The sequence below is a fragment of the Pinus tabuliformis genome, chromosome 1_2 (assembly GCF_031772625.1).
Source record: "Pinus tabuliformis cultivar Carrire ecotype Pingquan chromosome 1_2, CPIR1, whole genome shotgun sequence".
In the NCBI taxonomy this organism is placed as follows: Eukaryota; Viridiplantae; Streptophyta; class Pinopsida; order Pinales; family Pinaceae; genus Pinus; species Pinus tabuliformis.
Window position 1 is genome coordinate 399027210 of NC_142298.1, and position 25459 is coordinate 399052668.

Sequence of the window (25459 nt, forward strand, 5' to 3'; positions counted from 1 at the left end):
GCAAGACACACAACCGCACAGAAGATTCTCCATGCAGGGTTATGGTGGCCAACCCTGCACCAGGATTCGAAAGTGCACTATAAGGTCTACGATATATGTCAAAGGACTGGAAAACCATCATGAAGGGACGAGATGCCACTGAATCCACAAATGACACTATAACCATTTGAAAAATGGGCAATTGAATTTGTGGGACTGATCAAACCTCAGGGCAAGACGGGTGCGCGCTACATCATCACCGCGATGGAGTACCTGACACGATGGGCGGAAGCACAACTGGTCAAGGACTGCAAGGCCACCACGACTATGAAGTTTTTGTTCTAAAATGTCTTGACACGATTTTGCTGTCCGAAAATATTAATGAGTGACAGTGGAACACATTCCCTGAATGAAACCATCAGTGCGCTCACAAAAGAGTTCCAGGTGTATCATTAGAAAAGTACACTGTACCACCCGCAATCTAATGGGATAGTAGTGGCATTCAACAAAATACTGGAGACTGCGTTGACCAAAGTATGTAACGAGCAGTGAAAGGACTAGGACCTGCGTGTACCTGCAGTATTATGGGTGTTTAGGACAACGTGCAAGAAATTGACAGGACATACACCTTTCTAGTTAGTCTATGGCACAAAAGCTATCATGCCGATGGAATACATCATTCCTAGTCTGCGAATAGTAGTGCTCACAGGCATGATGGACCGCGAAGCTCTGGAAGAAAGGCTTGCACAATTAGAAGAACTCGAGGAAGAACGGTTTCTAGCTGTATTTATTCAACATATACAAAAGCAACGTGAAAAGGCCTGGCACGACTGCCATATCAAGTTGCGCACCTTCAAGGTAAACGACTTAGTGCTGCTTTGCGACAGTAAGTTTGAAATTTTTTTGGGAAAATTCAGAATGCACTAGCTGGGACCATATGTGGTTAAGGAGGTCACAGACAGAGGTGCAGTACAACTAGTCAAACTAAATGGAGAACCCTTCTCAGGGAAAGTAAACGAGAGTCACTTGAAGCCCTACACGGATGGGTCAACTATCTGACTAACTGGCCGAAGCACAACCTTCGTGACCCGAGGAGCCTGACTAGGGCGCGGGACTATAAACACGCAACAGATGCCGTTACCGAGGTAAGGACACGTCTCAGACACAGATGATTCCAAAACAAGAATGCAATAGATCCAACAAACTACAGAACAGTGCATCACATACCTCCAAGCAGTTGGAGGGACTCCGCGCCAAGATCGCTATGCCAATAGAGTGACTCGAGGACGAGTCATGATGATTGTGTTGGTGGCCTTTTGGGCATGGAATCCCCCCACAACATGTTTTGGGGCTCAAAGCCAAAGTTTTGGTCGAATGTATTGTAAAACTTCGTGAATTGCGGGCGCGGAGCGCGAAGTATAGGTTGAGTCATAGGGTTTTCTGCCCTAAGTATTGTAATGTAATGTAATGTCATGTCGGCCTACCCATGGTCCATGGACCATGGGATTGTATAAATAGAGCGAGGCTCTAAGTTGTAAATATAGTGAATTGGAGAGAGAGATGAATATGAATGGTTCGAGCATAGAGTAAGAGTCTAATTGTATTGGGTCGTAGTAGTAGGAAGAGGCTCTGCAGCTGAGTGTGCAGAGGCCTAGTAGAGTCCACAGCTGAGTGCGTTGACCCCTGCAGCTGAGTGTGCAGGGTAATGTCGAGTTGTAATCTTAAATGAAGAATAATAAAGAGAAGTTGATTCCAATTTCTTTGCATCTGCTTGTGTATTACCTTCTTTACAGTTATACTGTTTTGTTTATCGTGCACACTTATATGATTGTTGGATCTACTGTTAATTATCACTAGTCTTGCACAAATAAGTTACGTAATTGGGTAATAACAGATTAAATAGCAAGGAACTTGGGTATAGTATGGATCGTGCCTCGGGTAGGGCTGCACGAAGGCAACATCACATATTGCGAAGCGCGTAACGACGTGCGCACAGGGTCAAACCGCGGACCGCCAGAAACTCATCAGACATCCCCAGGGTGCGGAAACCTAGTTCTAGCACCCTCCCATAATACTTCGGGTGAGACCTCAGTCCGCACTCCACGGACTGTTGACGAAGGGTCTAGTAGTACCGGGATTTGCTTGGCTAAATCACCTCTGAACCTGGGTCAGGCCCATACAAGCCAAAAATTATCATAACTTTTGTATTAAGAAGAGTGTTATCTCCTTCATTTGTAATTTTGGAATTTAGAATTTAGAATTGAGAAGTTAGAATTTCGAACCTTAGGATCTTATAAGTTTGTAATGAGAAGTTAGAATTTGGAATCATTGTAATGGAGATTTTAGAACCTCTTGGAATGTAGAACTTGTAATGGCAATTTGCAATTGAAGATAAATAAAATGGAGCTTCTTTGATCTTCTACATTTGACTTCTCTTTTGATGTGCTTGTGAATCCTTGGAAGGGCCACCATTGTCTAGCAAGTACATTTTTGTTTTGGTAAGATTTCATTTGATGTTTGTTTGTAAATTTCATTAGGTTCATATGTTTGAAATATTAATGAATGACCTTTCATAAGAAAGTATTAATGTTTCTTTCAATGAATCTGATTTGTTATTTAATGTTTGATTTCATTAGTTTAAATAGTTTGTTGATTAAGATGATTAGAAATATTAATGAACAGTCTCCAGTAAGGGAGATTTAATATTTCTTACACTTGTCACAATGTATTTAGATTTCATTTTGTTAAATGACTAAATTGGTGTTGGGGATCCCAATGAAAGACCTCCTGTAAGGGAGCTTTGGCATTCCTTCACCTAGCTTAGTTTAGTTTGTCTCTAAATCCATATATATTGGATCATCCTCGAAGTTTACTTACCTGGATTGATAGTAAATGAAACTCTAATTTGCATCCACATTTTAGACCCAACATTTTGGCGTCGTTGCTGAGGAGGATCATTTGGAGATAGACTTAGAAAGTTATTTGTATTGCAATTTATTTTTATGGACTAACTTGTGAAACTTCGTGGCAGCATGATCTTCATAATGGAGTTCAAGTTTGAGAATTTTTATTTTTTCTTTCGTAGTTAGTTAGTTTCAAATTTAGTCTTTTTAAACACCCCATTTATTACTAATCCATCTACTGATGAGAAAATTGAAGATGTTGAATAGGTACTTCTTGGAGAGCATGGACAATATCAAAGACTGGTTTCAAAAGAACCTTGCGCCAACTCCAAGAATAAGACAGGTTACTCACGTGTTTGCAAATACTAAGGTAAAAAATTTAAATCTTGATGTCAGCTTTTTTGAATTCTTAGTCCGTAGGTGGATTCACTGGAAGCATGCTTTTACCTAGGAAAACAAAAAACAAAACAAAACAAAAATTTCAAGTTAAGGTAGAATAGATAAGAAAAATAAAATGAGATCTTATGTGGTTTTCTTTTAGTCTTGTTTTAACAAAAAAAATAAAATCATAATCATTTTTCATGAATAAATTCAGTAGTGCAGTAAGAGCCACTCCATCCACGCTAACTTGCAAAAATAAAAATAAAAACAAATCAATAGGTTAGTATTCTCTATTCCAGAGCTTCGAGCGATCAGGAAGATCAGAAAATCTATTGATTTATTTTTAAAATTTAATAAAATCTCTTGCTCATAAATTTCACAAATCATTAAAACTACAACATTTTAAGAAATCGAAATCAATTAAAAAAAAACGTTTATTTTTTATTTCAAACTTAAAATGAAATCTGTAGTTTAGTCATTTGATCAATGTGTTAAAACTTCTCTGCCTATGTTTATTTATTCTTTTGGTGACCTATTGCAAATTCTACAAGACTATGATTTTATTGGTCCAATTTCGATTCCCTAGAACAAACGTCGCATCTCAGGAGAATTAAAAAAATACAAGATTCCAGTATTCTGATCATGGAAAATCCGTTGATCAAGTGAATTTAAATTAATTTTGTTCGATTTCTGTATATAGTTTCCATGTCGTAAGATTTTTCTAAAATTTGAAAGCTTTCATCATCTCTTTTCTCTATAGTGGTTGAAAGTGCAGTCTCTGGGTTTTTATTGGAGAAAATTCATATAATCCTTTGATTGGTAGGCCAATGTAAGGATCTCAGCACAGAGAATGTTGTGCTTATATTGGAAAAACTAATATATCAGGCCCTTCTGATACGATCAGGGGATGCCCATATATCATTTGAATTGAGAGAAGAAATTGTTGGAATAGGAAATTTATATTTCGATCCACCTATTGCCCATTTCGTTATGATTCCTATTCATCGAATGGGATTTCTTCTAAATTCGGCGGGTTGATAGGAGAAATGTCACCATATTCGGCTATTTATAGGCAGGCAGGTTCGATATTCAAGACGTGGGTAGTCTATTTATGGGTTTTGTTTGCAGAATAAAGGGCATCTTAACACAAATTAGGGCACCATTTTCTCTGGAGAAATGCAATCCTTTTCATTTATGGAAATCCCAATCCTTTGCATTAATGGTCTAGCGCACGAGGAAACCACCAGTTATTTGGTGGATTATCAGCGTGTCCAGTTGACGAGGAATTTTTTTTTTTAATGAGGAATTTAAATTAACCTTAACATCCAAGTAGGCTTCACACTAGAATTCAAATATTTCCCTTCACTTGTGGAATTCGACTACCCCTCCAAGGACTATAAATATGTGTCATATTTCTCTCCAAAAGTGACAAGAATTAAATGTTAATATAAAAGTATTGTGCTCTGAACGTCTCAGCCTTGTGGAGAAAAATTACATGCTTGAGAGGTTGAAATTTGTTTGTGGGTTTTTGGATTTGGTTCGAGGATTTTTTTGGGTTTACTTTTGTCTTGGTTCTATTTTTTCGTAGATCTTCTAGGCATGCATTTCAAAGCAAACACACACCAACATCTAAGGCTTTGTGTGGAGTGTTTTGTGCATAAAATATTATTGTTGTCACTGGCTTTTGTTGTTCTTCCCTAGAGACATGACAGAGGGCTAGTCTTGGAAAAATATTTATTGTTCCTAGTTTGATTGAAGTTCCTATTTGCATGAAATCTGAAACCATTGTTGCAACTCTATTGAGGGCTTATTTAAAGACATCCATGCACATTATTGTAATTGAAGTCTACTTAAAACATGAATTTGTTGATAGCACTCAGAACCTTGTTGTGAACTGACTCCATGTAGAAGTTACGTGAAGTATGTGGGAAGGTCATCACTAAAGCATTCGCTTGGATTAATATTCCAAAATAAAGGGACACTCTTCCATTTTTGTGTGAGCTGTATTTCGTCCAAGGATAATTCTGAATTGTATATAGTTTCTGGACACCAGGATTTGATCGTGTGCATGAACTATAATTCATACAGTAAGAGCCTTTAGAAACCGACACAACCATGACTACTGTAGACAAAATGAATTTCAATTATCTATCAAGTTTCTTCCCGTCAAAAGTCATTATTGTTTTGTGTTGTGGCCAAAGTTGTGGTATAGTGGTTCAAAAACTCAACATTGTGAAAAGCTGTGAGTTGAGGTCGAAAATTATCTCCATATCCCCCTAAATGTTCATTGGGATTTAGCACCATGTTGGACTAAATTTGAGCTCTAAACCGAGGATTGCTTTTACACACAACAAATTCATTTTTTCGGTTTCATGGTGATCGAATTTGTTTGTGGTACTTTGTTGAGGAAGAATTGAAATAAGATTGGACAGTCGCTTAGTCAGTATCAAATAAGCAGTCTAACATTTGGTACATTTAAATGCACCAAAAAAATTGAAACCGTGTATAGAAGGTGAATGGCACGTCAATCGGCTACAATGAATTGTTGACAAGTGCTCTGCGTTATAGTTGAACAATAAGTCAAAGTGATTCAGTACATTGACAATTGGACACATAGATGGTTCCACACTTGGAAGAAAATTAGGAGGATTCATTTATCGAACATTTGGAGGATTATAGTTGACATTAAAATCTGTGCTTGTATTTTTGTTGTATGTTTTTATGTGACGTACTAATCTGCAAAACACAACAAATCTATAATGCCAAGAACTTTGTCATGCAAATTCCATGATACATCAAACATAAACAGGGAGATAATTTTATTTTCATGGTTATTTCTTAAAAATGGATTGTTATCAATATTATGAATTTGACTGAATATTATGCTTTTGATTATCCTTAATCTGTTTCATTTGGCATTAATTTTTGCGTAAGAATCATCAAGGAATTGGCCATTTATTTTTGAACACACTTATGTTCTTTATGCCAAGTTTTTCTGTTTTGCAGATTTCGGATGATCAATTGATCATTAAGGAAACTAATTGTGCACACAATTGGTCTTCAAAAGACTAATTTCATGAGAAATTCTAAAGAACAAGTCCATGATCATAAATGAAATTTCTAGAAAATTACAAGTTCTTCGAACTTCCTGTAATAGCTTAATGGTTTGACATCTTGCATGACAGATTAGAAAATTTGAAGATCTGGTGTTTATTCCTAAATGTCCAAGGATGGTGAAATACCTATCCACTAATGAATTAGAATTGTATAGGTGGCTGGTCAACGCTGGTCAAACTGAGCTATTTTAGCAGAAATTCCCAAATTAATGAGTATATTTGTTATTTTTGAGATTTTGCATGTCAAAATTCACTTTTTCCCAGCAAGAGTCATTATCCATTTCTCGTTATCCACATTCACTTCATTTTCATCAATCCTAACCCACGAAAAAAAGAAATGAAGCTCATTTACAAGCTTTTTATTCCACGTTATATATTCATTGTCAGTTTCCTTTTCGCTACCCTTGCAAATAAAACCTTGCTTCCATACACCATTGAGTCCATAGTCCTTGAGTCTAAATACTTTTCTAAAAACACCTTGAAGCTTGCATGCCTTAAGGGCAAGCTATCACGTCGATAAGCAATGGAATACATCAATGTCCCTTGTTTGTCAGATCTTCTACGTATTCGACAACAACAAATTCATTCATACTTAGAAAGATGTGTTCGGGACATCTTGACTCTCATCCACATCAAAGATGAGAGCTCTCGTGTTGACTAGTGGCATCCATCAAAAGCAACTAAGTTAACAATTTCTTGTTATGTTCGACACCGAAACATTTATTCACATGACAAGAATTGTGCCAATGAGTTGGTTCCATTGAAGACTTGAAGATTTTGTAGCAGAGGAAGCATAATTACTTTCATTACTTTTCAATTTTGATGTAAATGACTTGAGGACAAGTGTAAATTCTAAATTTTGTATACCTTCCAAGCCTTATACATTTTCAGCCGCATTTAGCAGCAGATTCCGAACATTCAACAAAAGATCCAGCGACAGATTTAGAAGCAGATGCAACAACAATAAAAGATTCACTTTTTCAACTTCATCCACCATTTTCACAACCAAGTGAAGAAGACTATGATCAGAATTTTGCAGCCACACATGCACAACTCTCATCCATTTTTGAAAGGGTAAGTTGTGGTATGATATTTTCTAACTTTTAACCATTTAATTCCTTGAAAGCTAGAATGATAATTTTTGGAAATAACTTCCTTTCCTCATTTCATAAAATTTCCAAAACCATCATGTAAGGCGGAAAGAGTCGATTGTGCGGACACAACCAACCTCCCTAAGAGCCTAAGACTCTCTAGTGACAAACAAGACAAACAAGAACAATCCTTCTCTAAACATGCATTTACTATATAAGAAATCAAGTGTTTAGATCCTACCTGTAGTCCAACGCTGTTGTAGCAGTCCAGCTCCGCTGATCTGGATGAGCTCCTCCTTCACTTTGAAACCTGCATCCACTAACAATCAAACGATTAAATAGCACTTGATAATCTCATAGAATAAAACATATTTAACACATAGACCAAGGAGTACATGAAACAACTCATAAATAACAAGTTATTGAGAAGAATGGACTCATTTGCATTAATAGGTAACAAAAGGAACAAATACAACCTGAGCCTTGGTGTTGTGCAAGTCCCTCCCAGGGTCCATCAAGAGTTCTCCTTTACTTTGACAAAGCTCACCCACTTCCAAATAGAACAAGCAAAGATGGCAATCTCTCCTCACAAGCTTCTAAATGGGAGTCCTAATTCCTGCAGCATCTACCCTTAGAAATGTTTAGCTTCCAACCTCTCCTCCTTCTGGCCCAATGCTTGTATTTATAGTGGTTTAGATGAAGTTATTCAGGTCCACCATCAATGGGATAATCTCCTCTTTGGGTGGGATAGCTCCCTCATTGATGGGATAAGTTCCTCTTTGGTAGGGGTACATGAACCATCTGGAGGCGCTCAATACACGTCGAACAACCTTCTAGAAAGCTCTAGAAATGACCACAAGTAACGTTTTAAAGATGAAACTTGCGCATTTTGACCTTTACAGGGGGACGCACCTGCCCCTTTACATACAGAGCGTACAAGTACACAGCTTTTGTGAACATTGGGTGCGTACCCGCAGGTAAGGTTGAGAGAACCTGCGTACCCAGAGATAAATACATTTATAAAGACTTTCTCTCTTTTTGGAGTTTGACATGGAGAGTAGAGGCATAAGACTTGCCTATGAGGATAGCATGACTGTTGATAGAGCCATACTAACTGTAAATAGTCATGGTGACATTTTTTAGTGTAACAGATTGCCCCCTAAAGTGCGAAGCCTGTAATAGATTAGGGTTTTGTATTATCTAGGAAGGGTGAAGCGCTTTATCATTTCAAGGATTATCTCGTGGAGAGCCTGGTCAGAACCTGCAATTTTCAACACAAAATACATGTATAAGATTATATCATCACTGAGGTAGGCATTCCCATACTCAGATCAAAACTTTAACTAACAGACTAACTACTCTGATACAGGAATGATCTTGTAGTACATCATAATCATAGACTTTTGTAGACACAGTATGGGCGCAGCCATCTGTTTATGATTAGTCTACTTAGAAAATGAATACAAAACTCCTCGCAGCCTGGATGGTGGAAACTAGATCCAGGGTCTTAATTTCTGCTTCTCGAATTGGTACGATTCTAGCCATGCGAATAAATGAGTTGATGTCGAACATGGTAGAAACCACTTGATTACCAGTCGATGATGTAAACTGTTAACAAGTGTGAGAGAGACCACCAGTAATGTCAATGGTTCTCAAAGTACCCAGTACAATCCATGAGATGTGAATAGATGAGTTGATGTTGAACATTTCACGGAGTCCTTCGATCGAAAGTCAATGATGTAAACTGACGTCAAAGGCGAGAAACCTGCCATTGATGCATGCAGACTTCAAGGTACTGACGATTTCTAGGTCATCTCTCTAGATAAAGTGCTGATGTCGATAGAAAGCGACCCGTTGTAGGCAAGCCCACAACACGAAATCATTTGTTCAAGTTGAAGAAATGTTGCTGTAAGGACTGACTCAGGGATGGTCAAATGGATGACAAGTATTTTGCAGATGAAAGTTTTGCTTGCAGACCTCTTGAACACATAACGACACGACAGATGGATTGGTGATGAATAACTCAAAGTTAATCCCCGGAACCCGGTTGAAGACTTTCAAAGTGGTTTGATTAACTGTGAGGTAAAGGATTTCCCAACCCAGGTGAATGAAAAGTGTCGTGTCCAAGAGTGGTAATAAAGTTTCTTCTGAGACAAAAGATAACAAATAGGTTCATTCTTCTCTCTTTTCCCCCACCATTTCTGGCAAGTACCTCTTTATTTTTAACAAGCTTGAGGAGGATAACATATGCTTGATTATAAGCTCATCCTTCGGATGAGTCCAACCTAGTTTTGATTCGAACCCTAGGAAGGAGTGGTTCGTTCCTGTTTGTAATTGAACAGGTCCTTTACTGTGAAATTTTAACGAGTCCAGTATAGGAGAAACTCGGCGTTTTTCAATTTTAGAGAGTCTGAAAAACTTAAGAAGACTCCAAGTTGAACTTTTTCGTAGATTTGTGTCCCTCAAGCCCGAAAAAGTATAAAATAATACCTGGGGGAACCGCTTGATCTTGCGACCAAGGAGTACTTTCATAATTAGTGCCACTGACCTGAAAAGTAAAAAGCGATCAAAGACACGTCGTTTTATTTCCGTATCGAGTTTGAAACGACAAAAACCCGGCAATCTTTTCCTGATTTTACGGTCAGAAAAGGGCTATAAGGGGACCGTCTTATAATTCCGTTTTAACGAGTGTAAAAGAAACGCTCGACAATATTTTCATATTTTAGGAGTCAGAAAAGGGCTTAAAAGATGCCTCTAAGGTTTCACTTTTTCGTAAGTTTTAACGAGTTCGAAAAAATGATAAAAATGTACTCATGGTTTTCACTTTTTCATAAGTTTTAATGAGTTCGAAAAAATGATAAAAATGTACTCATATGGCCGACTTTCAATTTAATTTACGAGCAGGAAAAGACGGAAAGAACTCGGCATTTTCATTTGTTTTACGAGAGTGAAAGATAGCAAAATAATCTCGGTATTTTCATGAGTTTAACGAGTCTTGAAAATAACTAAAATTGACTCGAGATAGGTTTCATTTTTACAAAAGCTTGAAACAGATAAAAACTATGCTTCAAAGTAGTTTCATTTTTACGCAAACTTGAAACAGAGAGAAAACTGTGCTTGATGCCCCCTAAGCATAACTGCTAGCGCGCATGCCCCCCCATCTTCATTTCATTCAACTAAGTACGAGCTGGATGGAATGAAGGTTCATGTACGAGATCGTTTGAAAGACTCGACCTAAAACTGTAAGAAAATTACTAACCTAAATATACAACTTAACATTTATGAGATCTAGTCAAACTCTCGACTCAATTAGAGGAGGATTTGTTTCATTTTTTAACGAGCTTGACACAGGAAAAGAACTATGCTCAGATTCAGTTTCATGTTTACGCAAGCTTGAAACGAAAAACTATGCTTGTTATAAGTTCACATGCCCCCAGCATAAAGATGCAAAACGAGGTACATTCCCCCAAGCTTCATTGCATTCAATGAGGTGGATGGAATGAAGCTTTACTTTCAAGATCTTGGAAAGACATATGGGAGATGTTTCATTTTTTAGTGAGGTTGACACAGGAAAAGAACTATCCTCAAAACCCTTGTTTCATTTTTTAAACGAGCTTGACACAAGATAAGGAACTATGCTCATAAAATCCTTGTTTCATTTTTTAATGAGCTTGACACAAGACAAGGAACTATGCTCATGACTACTCTCTACAATCTACCTACTTAACCTACCCTTGTTTCATTTTTTAAAGAGTTTGACACAAGATAAGGAACTATGCTCATAAAATCCTTGTTTCATTTTTTAATGAGCTTGACACAAGACAAGGAACTATGATCATGACTACTCTCTACAATCTACCTACTTAACCTACCCTTGTTTCATTTTTTAAAGAGCTTGACACAAGACAAGGAACTATGCTCAAGAAGTTCGCATGCCCACAACATAACGATGCAAAGCGAGATACATGCCCCCCAGGCTTCATTGCATTCAACCAGATGGATGGAATGAAGGTTTACTTTCAATATTTAACTTGAAAAGGGAGTTGTTTCATTTTTTAATGAGGTTGACACAAGAAAGGAACTATCCTCAAACCTGATTCATTTTTTAATGAGGTTGACTCAGTAACAGGAACTATCCTCATACCTGATTCATTTTTTAACGAGGTTGACTCAGTAACAGGAACTATCCTCATACCTGATTCATTTTTTAACGAGGTTGACTCAGTAACAAGAACTATCCTCAAAATCCTAGTTTCGACAATCTACCTACATATCCTAAAATCTACCTGATTCATTTTTTAATGAGGTTGACTCAGTAAAAGAACTATCCTCATGCTAGCCTATTTCATTTTTTAACGAGGTTGATACAAGAAAAAACTATCCTCGTAAACACCTGTTTCATTTTTAAACAAGGTTGACACAGTAAAAGGAACTTTCCTCGCACTCACTGATTCATTTTTAACGAGGTTGACACAGTAAAAGGAACTTTCCTCGTTCACACTGATTCATTTTTTAATGAGGTTGACACAGTAAAAGGAACTTTCCTCACAACATCCTATTTCATTTTTTAACGAGGTTGATACAGGAACAAACTATCCTCGTAGCATCCAATTTTATTTTTTAACGAGGTTGAGACGGGAACAAACTATCCTCGTGACATTGATCATGGCTTCCAACTGGAAGAAAGACATGTCAATGGACACACCTTGATCATGGCTTCCAAGAGGTCTTCATCAGAAGGAAGAATACTTCTCGGAAAGGAACACATGTCAAGGGACTCAAAAGGGATAAGAACATCGTGTTCAAGTAATCCCATAGAGTTTTCCATGTCAATTACCGGATCTAAATCAAAGGAAGATGAGCAAACAGTGAGAGGCTCACTTACATCGGTAACTGAAAACATGGGACCAGTTGCCACATAATTAACCCGTGGCAGGGTAGAGACCACTTTAGAATTAGGAACATTTAGGGGTGTCATATTATTGGCAGTTGAAACAAGACTAGGGAACGAAAGCTGGTCTACAGTCACAATACTGCCATTGTGAGGGAAAGACATCACGTGAAAGAGTGTCGATACGACAGCTTTCATTGCATAAACATAGTCTCGCCCAAGGAGTAAATTGAAATCCAAGGGACCTCGAACTACCATAAGATCAATACAGACAGTTTTACCTTCCAAGGTAATAGAAAACTTAGGAAGGATTCCTAAAGGTTCACTAATGGTTCTGTTAAAAGCTTTCAGATTCTGCGTAATAGGCGCAAGCTGAGGGGAACCCAAAGCTTTCCAAACAGTTGAGGATAAAATACTAATAGAAGCACCTTCATCTACCTGAGTACGATGTATGTCCCTACCACCAGCCTTGACAATGATTTGGAAAGGGATGGAGGAAGGAAGACGAGGTTCTGTCAGTCTATTCCAATCAAAGGAAAAGACCTCAGTGCTTGGAGGGGGTTCTGTAGAAACAGGTGAAATGCCCCCCGGCATAGAAGAATCTGATGTAACAAGGAGAACCTGAGCGGTATGAAGTTCACTCTCTAAAGGGAAAGTGGGATCGATCGAATGTGAAATTGAATCGACCACTTGATCAGCTAATGGATCATCAACCTGAGTGACATGAGTTTCACTCTCCAATGGGAGAGTGTGATTGATTGTACTTGAATTTAGATTAATCACTCCGTCAGTTGACGGTAGGTTGGGAGAAAGTTTACGGTAACCGGTTGGAAATTCTTGCTGTGGAATAGTAAGGTTTTCCAACAATGTTGAGGCTTCATCCATGTGAGGGAAAATGTGAGTTTGATGACTCCCTTTGCATAACTTACAAGGAAACCTAACTTTACCCTTTTTCCCAGGAACCTGACTATCACTAGTTGATGGATCAATGGAAAGTTGATGAGATTTTTCTGACTATACTTCCAAGACCTTTGGAATACCAGGAAAATTGACAAGGAAGTGGTCACCCTTACAAAGCCTGCAAGGGTATTTCGGTTTACGATGCATGTCGGAATTTTCCTCAACACAACCAACACTTACAGCTATGGTTGGTTGGTTGACTTATTTCTTATCTTGCTTCTTCTTCTTCTTCTTCTTCTTCTTCTTCCCTTTCTTCTTCTTCTTAGCCTCCTGGTTACTAGCATCAAGGCTTTTACCAGGTGAAGAGGAAGAAATGGAGGAAGAAAAATTAGGTGAAGAAGGTAAAGGGTCAACAGAAGGTTGGTGATGTTGAGATGGTGAACTTTGTTGAGGTGAAGCATCTGGTTGAGGTGGAACAATTGGAGTATTTTGGGCCAACGAAGTTGAAAATAACCATATCGGTAAACCTATTGTAAATCCAGGTAATGACAAAGTAGCCATATAAGGAGGACCAACATTTCCAAAGTAAGGAAAAGTACTAGGATTCTCATTAGGAGGGGTTCCTAGGTTGATAAATTCCGGAACATTTGCCATTATATTCAACTTCAGTGAATTTTATTAACAATTTTAAAACTAAAATTAACAATTCACAATTCACACCTAACAATTAAAATTCACAATTCACACCTATGGTCTCTAAAAGTAAAAACAAACAAATTAGCACGCGCTATCAAATCTAGGAGTCAAACCATACACAAACAGTAACCTTCCGGACCGAAAACACTAGTTGGGGATGAAATCCAACATCGCGGAATTCAGTACAGAAGTGGCGGGTGGAACAGTTACCCCGGCAACCTGCTTAATGAATAGACTGGACCAAGTTCCTCCACTTTAACCATCTCAAGTGAACTGAACCCCCCAGAAAATCCAAGTGAGTCTAGCCGACGTCTGCTCCAGGTACAGTGGGATCTTCCCTCCACCGTCACCTCGGTAGAATCCTAAAGATACTGGTCACTAAGGTTACCAACCGCAACAAATGCACCTGGGGGAACAGTCTACACTCCGACAGCACGCAAGGGCAGAGTATCAAGCTCAATCCCCTTGCCGGTTCCTTGACAATAATCCAAGGTTTACCGACAAGTGACCCTTGGCTCCTCGACAATGGTTAATCCGAGGTTTACCGTTTGTAATACGTGCGTGTCTAGCGTCGTTCCCAACGAGGGGGGATTGATCCCCTCACTGGTTCGGACACGAGCTCGTGCTTCTCCTTTAAGAGGAGCTTTCCCAGAGTACAAATGAGACAATTGGATTTATTCTATCACAAGATAAGCTACTTGTTTGGTTTTGTTGTCTTGGAGAGTTAATTACTCACCTACTCCAAGACACTAGCCTGATCTATATTGGTGTATCAGAGCCCTAGAAATGTAAAAAATACTAGATGAATTTTAATTAAGCGCTGTGTTATTAAGGTTGTTATTACTCAAATGGGTAAATGGATACGAAACCAACGATGTTATGACCCGACTCAAAACTGAATGCAATCAAATATGATAATGTAATCCTTTCAATTCGATGAATCCTAACTAAAGTAAGGAGAGAGTTTCCATTCACTTCCAACAATGCAAAAATTTATCACTAAGAGAAAATACAACAAATTCTCTAATGTGCTAATTTTATGAAGAAAAACTAATGCAAATCAATTCCAAACCATTTTTTTTATTTTTGTGTAAATTCAAACCAAAGAAAACTGATCTAAATCTACGATTGATTTTTCAGAATGTAAACTATGCAATTGTAATCTATGCACAATTCACTTGAAAAGTATGCAAATGTAATCTATGCACATTTTTCATTAATATTCTAAAAATGAGAATTCTAATTATGCAAATGTGATCTATGCAAGAGAATTCTCAAACACAAGACGATTCTAATGTGATCTAAGAACCAATCAAGTGCAAGTCGAGAAAATTGGGTGAGAGTTCCAAAGATCAAAAAATAAAAACACTCAAAGGCGATTAACACTCATACACAATTTAGCCCCCCCCCGGCGAATGAGGGGGAAATTGTTTTGCAAAAACAAAAGCAAAAAGATGCAAAATTGTGAAAAGACTGAGACAAACCTCCAAGTAATGACCAAAGGAAACAAATCAAGAATTTCTCAAAAAGAGACTCAAAACACCCAATTGATGAAAGCTTAAAACAGGAATGCCAATGAAACAAGCTTAGGTGAAGATTTATGGCAGGAGACTAATGGATCTGGGCAGTCAAAACTAAGAAAAAGCAAAATCTAAGAGGAAAAATGTTAAAAATGGAAATTTCTTAATTTTTAGCAGGGGACGCAGGCAACCAGTTAAGCCAGGTGCGGACCCGCTCTGTGCACACAGCAACAGTGCGTACAAGTACGCACTGTGCAATACTCAGAAGGTGCGTCCTACTGAAAAAACAAAGAAAAACTAAATTCAATATAACCCTAAGCTAACCCACCCAAAAACAAAGTCACAGAGCCAAAAACCAGAAAATAAATGACTTTTCTCAAATCAAAGTTGCATACAAAGGAAAAGACTTTCACATCAATGGATTCCCCAGCGGAGTCGCCAATTTGTCAGGCGGAAAGAGTCGATTGTGCGGACACAACCAACCTCCCTAGGAGCCTAAGACTCTCTAGTGACAAACAAGACAAACAAGAACAATCCTTCTCTAAACATGCATTTACTATATAAGAAATCAAGTGTTTAGATCCTACCTGTAGTCCAACGCTGTTGTAGCAGTCCAGCTCCGCTTATCCGGATGAGCTCCTCCTTCACTTTGAAACCTGCATCCACTAACAATCAAACGATTAAATAGCACTTGATAATATCATAGAATAAAACATATTTAACACATAGACCAAGGAGTACATGAAACAACTCATAAATAACAAGTTATTGAGAAGAATGGACTCATTTGCATTAATAGGTAACAAAAGGAACAAATACAACCTGAGCCTTGGTGTTGTGCAAGTCCCTCCCAGGGTCCATCAAGAGTTCTCCTTTACTTTGACAAAGCTCACCCACTTCCAAATAGAACAAGCAAAGATGGCAATCTCTCCTCACAAGCTTCTAAATGGGAGTCCTAATTCCTGCAACATCTACCCTTAGAAATGTTTAGCTTCCAACCTCTCCTCCTTCTGGTCCAATGCCTATATTTATAGTGGTTTAGAGGAAGTTATTCAGGTCCACCATCAATGGGATAATCTCCTCTTTGGGTGTGATAGCTCCCTCATTGATGGGATAAGTTCCTCTTTGGTAGGGGTACATGAGCCATCTGGAGGCGCTCAATACACGTCGAACAACCTTCTAGAAAGCTCTAGAAATGACCACAAGTAACGTTTTAAAGATGAAACTTGCGCATTTTGACCTTTACAGGGGGACGCACCTGCCCCTTTACATACAGAGCGTACAAGTACGCAGCTTTTGTGAACATTGGGTGCGTACCCGCAGGTAAGGTTGAGAGAACCTGCGTACCCAGAGATAAATACATTTATAAAGACTTTCTCTCTTTTTGGAGTTTGACATGGAGAGCAGAGGCATAAGACTTGCCTAAGAGGATAGCATGACTGTTGATAGAGCCATACTAACTGTAAATAGTCATGGTGACATTTTTTAGTGTAACACATCAGTATGGGGGGGATACATTTACATTCATAGTTTGTCACATTCATATTTTTCCATATTCATATATCACATTCTAAAACCCACATACCTTCAAAATATATTCACTATTACATGAGCATATAAATGGCTTTGTAAAAAGTACTTAAAAGCTAATTGGATGCAACACAATCATGGGTGTTACACAAGAACCAACCATGATGCATTCCAACAAAATACTTTGCTATAAAAATCAAATTATCATTATGCAAAGTTCATACATTAAAATTGAATGCAACAAACAAGATATGGTTGAAACAAAAGAACCAACCAAGTTGCAATTCAACAAAAACACTTGGCAAAAGTTAAGTAAATGATATCATGCGAAGTTTAAGCCAAAGCTCAAGTATCAAAAAGTAATGTAATAGATTGCATGAGGAAATGCAATACCTTCATTTTGGGGGTATGTTGGGCCTAAGAATTATCCTTAAAATACATCCACTTTTACTCCATTCACACATTTTCTCACCTCTATTCCACCACCATGTCACCACATCAGCTTCAGATTCATCATTAAATGGGTTACCATTGTGTTTTCCAAAACATTATTAACTCTTAGTATTTTTAAGTGAATTTGTGGTTAAACTTTAGAAAATAATACCCATATACTTATACCTAACAATTAGAATGAGTTTGTTGACATGTGTAGGTACAAACGAAGCTTCTAAGGCACCCTTATGTGGCACTCTATGTTTCAAATTCGAATTTGAGGAGATCATGGACCTCATGGATAAGATCATGGACCTCATGGAGGATATGGTTATGTGTCACCATTGGTTGAGAGATATGTGTATCTGAAGAGGGAATAGTGGATCCACATTTATGAGTTTGTTATCATAACTTTTGTATAAATAGGAGTGTTATCTCCTTCATTTGTAATTTTGGAAGTTAGAATTTAGAATTGAGAAGTTAGAATTTAGAACCTTAGGATCTTATAAGTTTGTAATGAGAAGTTAGAATTTGGAATCATTGTAATGGATATTTTAGAACCTCTTGGAATGTAGAACTTGTAATTGCAATTTGCAATTGAAGATAAATAAAATGGAGCTTCTTTGATTTTCTATATTTGAATTCTCTTTTGATGTGCTTGTGGATCCTTGGAAGGGCCCCCATTGTCTAGCAAGTGCACTTTTGGTTTGGTAGGCTTTCATTTTATGTTTGTTTATAAATTTCATTAGGTTCATATGTTTGAAATATTAACGAATGACTTTTCATAAGAAAGTATTAATGTTTCTTTCAATGAATGTAATTTGTTATTTAATGTTTGATTTCATTAGTTTAAATAGTTTGTTGATTAAGATGATTAGAAATATTAATGAACAGTCTCCTGTAAGGGAGCTTTAATATTTATTACACTTGTCACAATGTCTTTAGATTTCATTTTGTTAAATGACTAAATAGGTGTTGGAGATCCCAATGAAAGACCTCCTGTAAGGGATCTTTGGAATTCCTTCACCTAGCTTAGTTTAGTTTGTCTCTAAGTCCATATATATTAGATCATCCTCGTAGTTTACTTACCTGGATTGATAGTAAATGAAACTCTAATTTGCATCCGCATTTTAGACCCAACATTTTGGCACTGCTGCTGGGGAGGATAATTTGGAGATAGACTTGGGAAATTATTTTTATTGCAATTTATTTTTATGGACTAACTTGTGAAACTTGGTGGCCGTAGAATCTTCATAACGGAGTTCAAGTTTGAGAATTTTTCTTTTTTTCAATTCATTCTTTTTAAACCCCCCATTTCTTACTAATCCATCTACTGATGAGAAAATTGAAGATGTTGAACAGGTACTTCTTGGAGAGCATGGACAATATCAAAGGCTGGTTTCAAAAGAACCTTGCACCAATCCAAGAATAAGACAGGTTACTCACATGTTTGTAAATCATAAGGTAAAAATTTTAAATCTTGATGCGAGCTTTTTTGAATTCTTAGTCCGTAGGTGGCTTCACTGAAAGCATGCTTTTACCTAGGAAAAAAAAAAACTTTCAAGTTAAGGTAGAATAGATAAGAAAAATAAAATGAGATCTCATATGGTTTTCTTTTAGTCTTGTTTAAAAAAAAAAATCATAATCATTTTTCATGAATAAATTTAGTAGTGCAGTAAGAGCCACTCCATCCACGCTAACCCGCAAAAATAAAAATAAAAACAAATCAATAGGTTAGTATCCTCTCTTCCAGAGCTTCAATCGATCAGGAAGATAAGAAAATCTATTGATTTATTTTTAAAATTGAATAAAAATCTCTTGCTCATAAACTGCACAAATCATTAAAACTACAACATTTTAAGAAATCAAAATCATTAAAAAAAACATTTATTTTTTTATTTCAAATTAAAAAATTAAATCTGTAGTTTAGTGATTTGATCAATGTGTTAAAACTTCTCTGCCTATGTTTATTTATTCTTTTGGTGACCTATTTCAAATTCTACAAGACTAGGATTTCATTGGTCCAATTTCAATTCCCTAGAACAAACGTCGCATCTCAAGAGAATTAAAAAAATACAAGATTCTAGTATTCCAATCATGGAAAATCCATTGATGAAGTGAATTTAAATTAATTTTGTTCGAATTCTGTATATAGTTTCCATGTGGTAAGATTTTTCTAAAATTTGAAAGTTTCCATCGTCTCTTTTCTCTATAGTGGTTGAAAGTGCAGTCTCTGGGTTTTTATTGGAGAAAATTCATATAATCCTCTGATTGGTAGGCCAATGTAAGGATCTCAGCACAAAGAATGATGTGCTTATATTGGGAAAAATAATATATCAGGCCCTTCTGATACGATCGGGGGATGCCCATATATCATCTAAATTGAGAGAAGAAATCGTTGGAATAGGAAATTTATATTTCGATCCACCTATTGCCCATTTCATTATGCTTCCTATTCATCGAATGGGATTTCTTCTAAATTCGGCGGGCTAATAAGAGAAATGTCACCATATCTGGCTATCTATAGGCAGGCAGGTTCGATATTCAAGATGTGGGTAGTCTATTTCTGGGTTTTGTTTGCAGAATAAAGGGCATCTTAACGCAGATTAGGGCACCATTTTCTCTGAAATGCAATCCTTTTCATTTATGGCAATCCCAATCCTTTGCATCAGTGGTCTAGCGCACGAGGAAACCACTAGTTATTTGGTGGCTTATTAGCGTGTCCAGCGCACGAGGAAAAAAGTTTTAAAATGAGTAATTTAAATTAGCCTTAACAGCCGAGTAGGCTTCACACTAGAATCAAAATATTTCCCTTCACTTGTGGAATTCGACTAGCCCGCCAAGGACTATAAATATGTTTCATATTTCTCTCCAAATGTGACAAGAATTAAATGCTAATATAAAAGTATTGTGCTATGAACGTCTCGGCCTTGTGGAGAAAAATTACATGCTTGAGAGGTTGAAATTTGTTTGTGGGTTTTTGGCTTGGGTTCGAGGACTTTTCTGGGTTTAGTTTTGTCTCGGTTCTGTTTTTTCGTAGGTCTTCTAGGCATGCATTTCAAAGCAAACTCACACCAACATCTGAGGCTTTGTATGGAGTGTTTTGCACATAAAATATTGTTGTTGTCACTGGCTTTTGTTGTTCTGCACTAGAGAAGACATGACTGAGGGCTAGTCTTGGAAAAATATTTATTGTTCCTAGTTTGATTGAAGCTCCTATTTGCATGAAATCTGAAACCATTGTTGCAACTCTATTGAGGGCTTATTTAAAGACATCGATGCACATGATTATAATTGAAGTCTACTTAAAACATAAATTTGTTGATAGCACTCAGAACCTTGTTGTGAATTGACTCCATGCAAAAGTTACGCAAAGTATGTGGGAAGGTCATCACTAAAGAATTCGCTTGGATTAATATTCCAACATAAAGGGACACTCTTCCATTTTTGTGTGAGGTGTATTTCGTCCAAGGATAATTCTGAATTGTATATAGTTTCTGGACACCATGATTTGATCGTGTGCATGAACTATAATTCATACAGTACGAGCCTTTAGAAACCAACACAACCACGAATACTATAGACAAAATGAATTTCAATTATCTATCAAGTTTCTTCCCGTCAAAAGTCATTATTGTTTTGTGTTGTGGCCAAAGTTGTGGTATAGTGGTTCAAAAACTCGACGTTGTGAAAAGGTGTGAGTTGAAGCCGACAATTATCTCCATAGCCCCCTAAATGTTAATTGGGATTTATCACCATGTTGGACTAAATTTGAGCTCTAAACAGAGCATTGCTTTTACACATAGCAAATTCATTTTTCCGGTTTCATGGTGATCGAATTTGTTTGTGGTACTTTGTTGAGGAAGAAATGAAATAAGATTGGACAATCACTCAGTCAGTACCAAATAAGCAGTCTAACATTTGGTACATTTAAATGCACCAAAAAAATTGAAACCGTGTATAGAAGGTGAATGGCACGTCGATCGGCTACAATGAATTGTTGACAATTGCTCTGCATTATAGTTGAACAACAAGTCAAAATGATTCAGTACATTGACAATTGGACACATAGATGGTTCCACACTTGGAAGCAAATTAGGAGGATTCATTTATCGAACATTTGGAGGATTATAGTTGACATTAAAATATGTGCTTGTATTCTTGTTGTATGTTTTTATGTGACGTACTAATCTACAAAACACAACAAATCTATAATGCCAAGCACTTTTTCATGCACATTCCATGAGACATCAGACACAAACAGGGAGATTATTTAATTTTCATTGTTATTTCTCAAAAATGGATTGTTATCAATATTATGAATTTGACTGAATATTATGCTTTTGATTATCCTTAATCTGTTTCATTTGGCATTAATTTTTGCGTAAGAATCATCAAGGAATTAGCCATTTATTTTTGAACACACTTATGTTCTTTATGCCAAGTTTTATTTTTTGCAAATTTCAGATGATCAACTGATCATTAAGGAAACTAATTGTGCACACAATTGGTCTTCAAAAGACTAATTTCATGAGAAATTTTAAAGAACAAGTCCATGATCATAAATGAAATTTCCAGAAAATTACAAGTTCTTGCAACTTCCTGTAATAGCTTAATGGTTTGACATGTTGCATGACAGATTAGAAAATTCGAATATCTGGGGTTTATTCCTAAATGTCCAAGGATTGTGAAATACCTATCCACTCATGAATTAGAAGTCTACAGGTGGCTGGTCAACACTGGTCAAACTCAGCTATTTTAGCAGAAATTCCCGAATTAATGAGTAGATTTGCTATTTTTGAGATTTTGCATGCCAAAATTCACTTTTTCCCAGCAAGAGTCATTATCCATTTCTCATTATCCACATACACTTCATTTTCATCAATCCTAACCCACCAATAAAATAAACGAAGCTCAATTACAAGCTTTTTATTCCACGTTACATATTCATTGTCAATTTCCTTTTCCCTACCCTTGCAAATAAAACCTTGCTTCCATACACCATTGAGTCCATAGTCCTTGAGTCTAAATACTTTTCTAAAAACACCTTGAAGCTTGCATGCCTTAAGGGCAAGCTATCATGCCGATAAGCAGTGGAATACATCAATGTTCCTTGTTCGTCAGATCTTCTAAGTATTCGACAACAACAAATTCATTCATACTTAGAAAGATGTGTTCGGGACATCTTGACTCTCATCCACATCAAAGATGAGAGCTCTCGTGTTGACTAGTGGCATCCATCAAAAGCAACTAAGTTAACAATTTCTTGTTATGTTTGACACCGAAACATTTATTCACATGACAAGAATTGTGCCAATGAGCTGGTTCCATTGAAGAATTGAAGACGAATCATTTTGTAGCAGAGGAAGCATAATCACTTTCATTACTTTTCAGTTTTTGATGTAAATGACTTGAGGACAAGTGTAAATTCTAAATTTTGTATACCTTCCAAGCCTTATACATTTTCAGCCGCATTCAACAGCAGATTCTGAACATTCAACAAAAGATCCAGCGACAGATTTAGCAACAGATGCAGCAACAATAAAAGATTCACTTTTTCGACTTCATCCACCATTTTCACAACCAAGTGAAGAAGACTATGATCAGAATTTTTCAGCCACACATGCAAAATTCTCATCCATTTTTGAAAGGGTAAGTTGCGGTATGATATTTTATAACTTTTAACCGTTTAATTCCTTGAAATCTAGAATGATAATTTTTGGAAAAAACTTCCTTTCCTCACTTCATAAAATTGCCAAAACCATCAGTTTGGGGAGGATACATTTACATTCATACTTTGTCACATTCATATTTTTCCATATTCATATATCACATTCTGAAACCCACATACCTTCAAAATATATTCAATATTACATGAGCATATAAATGGCTTTGTAAAAAGTACTTAAAAGCTAATTGGATGCAACACAATCATGGTTGTTACATAAGAACCAACCATGATGCATTCCAACAAAATACTTTGCTATAAAAATCAAATTATCATTATGCAAAGTTCATACATTAAAATTGAATGCAACAAACAAAATATGGTTGAAATACAAGAACCAAACAAGTTGCAATTCAACAAAAACACTTTGAAAAAGTTAAGTAAATGATATCATGCAAAGTTTAAGCCAAAGCTCAAGTATCAAAAAGTAATGTAATAGATTGCATGAGGACATGCAATACCTTCATTTTGGGGGTATGTTAGGCCTAAAAATTATCCTTAAAATACATCCACTTTCACTCCATTCACACATTTTCTCACCTCTATTCCACCACCATGTCACCACATCAGCTTCACATTCATCATTAAATGGGTTACCATTGTGTTTTCCAAAACATTATTAATTATTAGTATTTTTAAGTGAATTTTTAGTTAAACTTTAGAAAATAATATCCATATACTTATACCTAACAATTAGAATGAGTTTGTTGACATGTGTAGGTACAAACAAAGCTTCTAAGGCACCCTTATGTGGCACTCTATGTTCAAATTCGAATTTTAGGAGATCATGGACCTCATGGATAAGATCATGGACCTCATGGAGAAGATCATGGAGGATAGGGTTATGTGTCACCATTGGTTGAGAGATATGTGGATCTGAAGAGGGAATAGTGGATCCACATTTATGAGTTTGTTATCATAACTTTTGTATAAATAGGAGTGTTATCTCCTTCATTTGTAATTTTGGAATTTAGAATTTAGAATTGAGAAGTTAGAATTTAGAACCTTAGGATCTTATAAGTTTGTAATGAGAAGTTAGAATTTGGAATCATTGTAATGGATATTTTAGAACCTCTTGGAATGTAGAACTTGTAATTGAAATTTGCAATTGAAGAAATATAAAATGGAGCTTCTTTGATCTTCTACATTTGACTTCTCTTTTGACGTGCTTGTGAATCCTTGGAAGGGCCCCCATTGTCTAGCAAGTACACTTTTGGTTTGGTAAGCTTTCATTTTATGTTTGTTTGTAAATTTCATTAGGTTCATATGTTTGAAATATTAACGATGACCTTTCATAAGAAAGTATTAATGTTTCTTTCAATGAATTTGATTTGTTATTTAATGTTTAATTTCATTAGTTTAAATAGTTTGTTGATTAAAATGATTAGAAATATTAATGAACAGTCTCCTGTAAGGGAGCTTTAATATTTCTTACACTTGTCACAATGTCTTTAGATTTCATTTTGTTAAATGACTAAATAGGTGTTGCAGATCCCAATGAAATACCTCCTGTAAGGGAGCTTTGGCATTCCTTCACCTAGCTTAGTTTAGTTTGTGTCTAAGTCCATATATATTGGATCTTCCTCGAAGTTTACTTACCTGGATTGATAGTGAATGAAACTCTAATTTGCATCCGCATTTTATACCCAATAGGGAGATTCTATTAGGTCGACGAGAAAGAAAAAAAATAGTCCAAAAGGATAGACAAACACTTACAGATATTAGTATCATAGTCATAGGGAGAGATTCTATTAGGTCCATAGGAAAAGAACAATTGGAGAAGCACTATTTGGAACTTACAATATGCTCTTATGGGGATACTCTATGTATCTTAGGATTAAGTTCCACATAGTCATGATAATTTCATTCACATCCATATCCATTTTTTATTGATTTCTAAGAGGGAGAGAATGCAGATGTTGAAGAAGGATGACTATGAAACAACAAGAAAGAAGTCAAAGGGAGAGAGAATGAAAAAAATACAAATGAGAGAAGCAACAAAAGTAAGTATAAGTCCTTAGCAACATGTTAGGGGGAGTTTGGAGTTTTGACGTATTTTCATTAATGACTATTAATAGTTAGCGGTGTTGCCATCAATTACAAAGGGTGAGATTATTGCACATAGTGTTGTCATTGATAACAACTAGTGTCATCAATGTCAAAGGAAATGCCTAAGGAAGTAGTAGTATCATCTATAACAAAATATGTCGACCTAATCTCTTGTTTGTTCTCATCAAGTCATTGAGTTCTTTGATTAAGTAATGATGTCCTAATCAAACTATGGATAATATG